At 38.0% G+C, this 7,023-nt stretch overlaps 1 pseudogene; it reads right to left on the bottom strand.

The window, feature by feature from the left end:
* Nucleotides 1-5,759: 5,759 nt before the first annotated feature.
* On the bottom strand, nt 5,760-6,126 carry LOC130034259 (60S ribosomal protein L31-like; annotated as a pseudogene).
* Between the last annotated feature and the right edge of the window lie 897 nt (nt 6,127-7,023).

Genomic DNA, 7,023 nt, shown 5'->3' with positions numbered 1-7,023 from the left:
TCCTATAATCTCCCAAAGCTGAATCAAGAAGACCTGGAGTATCTGAATAGACCTATTAACATCAACGAAATAGAAACTGCAATCAAAAGCCTTCCCAAAAACAAAAGCCCGGGCCCAGATGGATTCACTAGCGAATTTTTCCAAACATTTAAAGAGGACCTGCTGCCAGTCCTTCTCAAGCTCTTTCAGGAAATTGAAAAAACGGAAACTCTCCCAAACAGTTTCTATGAAGCCCATATCTCTCTAATACCAAAAGGAAACAAAGATACCACGAGAAAAGAAAACTACAGGCCGATATCCCTGATGAACACGGATGCGAAGATTCTCAACAAAATACTAGCAAATAGAATTCAACTACTCATCAAAAAGATCATACACCATGACCAAGTAGGATTCATCCCGGGGATGCAAGGCTGGTTTAACACTAGGAAATCAATCAACATAATCCACCATATCAACAAAAGAAAAGATAAAAATCATATGATCATATCAATAGATGCAGAGAAAGCATTTGACAAGATCCAGCACCCATTTATGATGAAAACCCTAGCCAAAATGGGGATAGAGGGGACTTTTCTCAATATAGTTAAAGCCATCTACCACAAGCCTACAGCAAGCATCGTCCTCAATGGCGAAAAACTGAGAGCCTTCCATCTAAGATCAGGGATGAGACAAGGATGTTCACTCTCTCCACTGCTGTTCAATATAGTACTGGAAGTACTTGCTATAGCGATTAGGCAAGAAAAAGATATTAGGGGCATCCAGGTAGGAAAGGAAGAAATCAAGCTCTCACTATTCGCAGATGATATGATACAATCCTTAGAGAATCCTAAAACCTCTACCAAGAAACTTCTAGAAACAATAGGCTTGTATAGTAAAGTGGCAGGTTATAGAATCAATGCCCAAAAGTCCATGGCTTTCCTATATGCAAATAGTGAAAGAGAAGAAAAAGACATGAAGAAAACAATCCCATTCACAATTGTGCCCCAGAAAATCAAGTACCTAGGAATCACCTTAACTAAGGAAGTGAAGGACCTGTACAAAGAAAACTACAAAACTCTACTTCAGGAAATAGAAGAGGATACGAGGAAATGGAAAAATATCCCCTGTTCATGGATCGGGAGAATTAACATTGTCAAAATGGCAATACTTCCCAAAGCACTGTATAAATTCAACGCAATTCCTATTAGGATACCCATGACATTCTTCAAAGAATTGGAGCAAACACTCCTGAAATTCATATGGAACAATAAGCCCCCACGAATAGCTAAAGCAATTCTGGGAAAAAGAAAATGGGAGGAATCAACCTCCCTAACTTCAAACTCTACTACAAGGCAGTAATAATTAAAACAGCATGGTACTGGAACAAAGGCAGAGCTGTAGACCAATGGAACAGGGTTGAATATACTGACGTTCCCCCCCCCCCCCAAGCATACGAGCATCTACTCTTCGATAAGGGGGCAAGAAAAGTGAAGTGGAGCAGGGAAAGCCTCTTTCACAAATTATGCTGGCAAAACTGGACGGCTATATGCAAAAAAATGGGCTCAGATCTCTGCCTAACTCCATGTACAAAAGTAAGATCTAAGTGGATTAAAGATCTCAACATCAGACCAGAATCTATAAGATACATTGAGGAAAATGTTGGCAAAACACTTCATGACATAGAATCTAAGATGTGACATCAAAGATGTCACTCCGCTGGCCAAGCAAGTGAAAACAGAGATAGATAAATGGGACTATCTTAAACTAAGAAGCTTCTGCACCTCAAAAGAAACAGTGACCAAAATACAAAGACAGTCAACAGAATGGGAAAGGATATTCGCCAACTACACATCTGATAAGGGGTTAATTTCAAGGATATACAAAATACTGGTTCAACTCCACAAAAAGAAAACATTCAACCCCATCAAAAAATGGGGAGATGAAATGAATAGAAACTTTGACAAAGAAGAAATCCGAGTGGCTAAAAGACACATGAGAAAATGTTCCACATCATTAATCACCAGGGAGATGCAGATCAAAACCACAATGAGATATCACCTCACACCACAGAGACTGGCCCATATCCACAAGAACAAAAGCAACCGGTGCTGGCGCGGATGTGGTGAGAAAGGGACACTCCTTCACTGTTGGTGGGAATGCCGACTACTTCAGCCCTTCTGGAAAACAGTATGGATGATTCTCAAAAAACTAGAAATTGAGCTCCCATTTGACCCAGCAATACCACTCCTGGGAATATATCCCAGAGAGGCCAAAAAGTATAGCCAAAATGACATCTGCAATTGTCTGTTTATTGCAGCACTCTTTACAATAGCCAGAATCTGGAAAAAACCTGAGTGCCCGAGAACAGCTGACTGGTTGAAGAAAATCTGGCACATTTACACAATGGAGTACTATGTAGCTGTTAGAAAAGACGAAGTCATGAAGTTTACATACAAGTGGTACTACATGGAAAGTATCATGTTAAGCAAAATGACTCAGAAAGAAAGGGATAGACATAGAAACATTGCATTCATCTGGGGAACATAAAGTAACAAAATAGGAAACTAACACCCAAGTATGGCAGAGATTAATACCAGGAATTTTACTCAATGACCTGGAGGACAACCACACATGTTAGGGGAAAAGGGAGCTCAGAAAGAGAAGGGAACACCAAATAAAGGGTGTTGGGAGGATCCGCCCATGATGGGAGAGCATGCTGAGGGTAAACTGTCGACCAAGCATGATTGCTACTCAATGCCTCTTTTGCAGACCATGGCACTCAAAAGGAGAGAGAGAGAAATGCCCTGCCACAGAGGCAGGGTGTGATGGGGGATGGGGGGGATGCTGGGATCCGTGGTGGTGGGAAATGCGCACTGGTGGAGGGATGGGTGTTTGATCATTGTATAATTGAAACCCAAGCACAAAAATGTGTAAGTCTACAACTGTACCTCATGGTGTCTCACTATTAAAAAAATAAATAAATAAAAAACCCATAAATGGTTAATTCTCTGACAGATTAAAATGCCACCATAGGGAATAAACTACTATAGGAATCTATATATATATATATATAATTTAAGGAAATGTATATTATTACCTATGAAAGTTTCATGAATGACTGTAAGATAACATTCATTTATCCCTTCTCCCTTGCCACAGGGAACTTAGGTTTATTGGGTTACACCCATCACAGTGTTTCTCAGGCACTCCCATTCCTCTGTGTTTATCTTTTACTTATCCTCTCTGCTCAGCTTCCCTTATCTGTTAATTTCATATCCCCAAACCAAACCCTGTAATTTGTAAGGTAAGATCCTTATAAGGACTCTGGATTTTGTATTTGTAAGTGAAATGTTGTTTTTTTCTCTTTCCCATCTGTTCTTTGCATAGTTTACTTTAGATCAAAGTCTCTTTTGTGTAGGCACAGGAAGGCAACTAATGCTATGATTTTGTAACTTGGGAGTTGACTCTGAATAATATTTACTCTCCAGCACCTGTCATATTTATACGACTTAAGCCTCAGTTGCCCTTAGTTCCTAGCACCCCGAAAGCAGGGTCCTGACAAAGGGATTGAATGGAATCAGGACAAGCTGTGAACTACCCTGGCATTGAAATGGGCCAGGCCAAGTGTCATAATACTAACTATAAGTTAGGAGTACAGTCATGGACTAGTTCTCTTATGACCCAAAGAGAAGTGACAGGGCAAGGACTCTGCTGGTTTTAGGAAGGACTAATCTGGCCTGAAAACTGTAGTCTGGGATCTATAGCGAGATGTCCCTAGGAGATCCACCCTATAAATTTAATAATTTCTTACTGTGTCCATACAAAATGACTAGAAAGATTATTAAGAAGTAAATTTAAGATGACTGTTCAAATGGATATGAGGAAAGGAGAAATAGATAAAATTATGCCCTTGAATGGATCTCTTAGCAGAATGAGATCTTTGTCTTAGAAGAACTTCCCCTGAAGGAAGGGCTTTACATATGCTGATTGTGCTATCTGACCTAGGTGGAGGTGCTACTCTCAACATTGGAGGTTGGGGTCCTGACTAAGGCTGTGAAACTGGGTGTGGTGAGATTAGCATGGGGGAAAGTAGGAGACTGACAATCAAGACTTGTGAGACTGAAATGGGGCACACAGTGAGACTAGAATACATTTGTGGGGAGAATGGAATAAACAGTGAGATGGAGATGGGAATAAATAGTGACTGATCACCAACCAACTTGACTGCTTTTCCCTCCTTCATGCATCTGTTGGTGGCAGCAGCAGGCTGCAGTGGGGAAGAGGCTGATGGCCACCGAAATCACGTGGTGAGAGCCCACACATATTTTATGAACACACAGATGACCATATCAAGTGAGCTGGTGCAGTTAGCAAACACTTCTTAAAAGAGGTGTAAGATAGATATAGGGAATGGGAAGTGGTTTGGTGCACTGACTGCACAATGTGTGCCTGCAGCAGAAAACTTTATGAATTGGAGAACTGGAACTACTGCTAGAAGGGTCAGTGGGTGCAAATTGTAGATTAATCTAAATGATATTATAAAGATTCAGAACTTGGTTAGACACTCAATGGTAAGTCTCTGAAAGTTTCTTTGAGGTTTTACAATACCATTTTCTCAAGATTTTTGTTAAGAACTTAACTCATAGAAAGAATAAAAGAAAGAAAGAAAGAAAGAAAGAAAGAAAGAAAGAAAGAAAGAAAGAAAGAAAGAAAACAAGCAAATACAAATATTACCCTTTTTTTGTGGAATAGATGGGGCCATACCCAGCACCACTCAGGTCTTTTTCCTGGCTCTATATTTAGGGATCATTCCTGGCAGTGCTTGGGGGACCATATACTGACAATCAAGGTCAGTTATGTGTAAGACAAATGACTTACTTGATGTACTATCTCTCTGGCACTGAAATATTTAAATCTTTGCTACTTAATGGTCTCTCCTTTACTTTTTAATATGAGAACACTGACGGAGTCTTTTGTTTGTTTGGGGGCCACACTGGGCTCCATTCAGGGTTTATTCGTGGCTCTGTGCTCAGGGATCGTTCCAGGTGGTGTCCAGGGGACAATATGTGATTCTGATAGTTGGAACCCTGAAAGCTGCATGGAAGGCAAATGTCCAAGTTGCTGTACTTTTATAGGAAAAATATACTTTTATTAGAAAATTGGTCTTGGAAAAATGCTAGAATGAGGATTAGGACATTGGTAAGAGGAAGGATGACCAAAAAGTCAGGCTCTTTATGTGATAATCAGTACATATATTTAACTAAATACATGGAATGTGAATTTTTAAGGCAAAGAAACTGGGGAAAGTGAACAAAATCTAATTACAGCATTGTGAAAACTATGGTGGTTTTCAGAGAAAGAGAGGAAGGGAATAGACAATATGGACAGAAAGATCTTTTTAGTGGTAGATGCCAGGGGAACCTGGTAGAAGGACAAGTGATAATTACATAGAGATATGAAGCTAATCTCCTGCAACTACATAATACTGTAAGTCAATGATAATTAAATGAAAATATAAAAGTTAAATGGCAAAACATTAAAAAAACTTTTTATGAACCATAGAATTATAGCATTTGACCTATTGCAAAGTAAAATATCTATCGTATGGTCCTTTCCTCTTATCTTCTTTATAGATATTTTACTATATTTTATTGTGATAGAAAATATGTATAAGACCTATCGATTGAACATATTTTAATTGTATGTAATAATGTGAACTATAAGCATAATATTATAAAGTTGATTAAAATATTTTATAACTTTACTATGTCATCAGTTTAGTTCTCATCCACACTGACCGTTTGCAGATATTTGAAAATGATGACAGGCACATAGGTAATCAGTTGATAAAGTTTGTTTGGTGAGTCTTCATCCTCATTATGCTTTCTGAACAAATGTATAATTCAGTAAGGGTAATTGTTTATCCCTTTGGCCCAGAGACTTTTTTTGAGTCCATTGCTATGTGCACATCTGGGGTGACCATCTCCTTCATGGCAAACTTCTGGATCTTTTTGAGTACCTGAGGTGCACATTTCTTGAATTCTGCTCCATGGATACGCTTGTGGATATTGATGGTGTATTCTTGGGAAAACACCTAGAGATGGCAGAGCAGCCCTTCATGCCATCCTTCTTTGAGGAAGTCATTCAGACAGGCTCAGGAAAGAAATGAAAGTAAAGTAGATCTTTAGAACTTGTTTTTCTAACTAAAGTTATATACATAGCATAAAACTCTCTTTTCCTCTGCATTTTTAGACCTTAGCAACTACCATGTTGACTTCTATTAGTTTGGTTATGGAATTACTTTAGAAAAGTATAACCGTATAGTATTTTTCCTTCTGTGATTAGCTTTTTCAGTTAGCATAATGTCTTTCTAGTTTACCTATATAGTCTCATTTTACAAAATAACCTTTTTAAAAAGACAATTATATTCCATTATAAATAAATACCATAGTCTTCAGTATGGGAATATTTGCATTTGATATGGAAAAATTTGCAAACTAAAAAATTAAATCACTAAAAAAAATAGTGAGAGGAAAAATAATGTAGCAAACGTCCCAGGCATTACAATCCAGAGAAAATGTCTACAGACAGGTTTATATAAACACATAAGTCAGTAGATAAAATTCTGGTGCTGTGATGCTGCGATAAAATTTGTTTTTCACACAGGAAAATAAATGCCAATGACAGTTATATTTTCCCCAAAAGAACTTTAAAATAATTTATTCATCTGAATCAATACTCAGTGAGGGATACTTAGAAACAGAAATGGAAATGGACATAAAGATAGAAATGGAAAACAGTAAAGACATTCTCACATAAAACCTGAGTTCAGTTTTTATGCAAATTATATAAAACTAAATTAATTTGTACAGAAATTATGAAAAGTGAGCAATGTACTTCTCTAAGTTCACTGATCTGATATAGTTAGAATTCTTCAGTTTGAACATCAGTTTCTATTCCCTCTAATTGAAAAGAAGAATCTCACTCTCATATGGGTGGTGGGTGTACATAACAGCCAGATGTGTGTGAGGGTTGGTTTGG

This window comes from Sorex fumeus, unplaced genomic scaffold (assembly GCF_029834395.1).
Source record: "Sorex fumeus unplaced genomic scaffold, SorFum_2.1 ptg000058l, whole genome shotgun sequence".
NCBI classification, from domain to species: domain Eukaryota; kingdom Metazoa; phylum Chordata; class Mammalia; order Eulipotyphla; family Soricidae; genus Sorex; species Sorex fumeus.
Note: the sequence above shows the minus strand (reverse complement) of the source record. Positions and strands in the feature narration are given on the sequence as shown.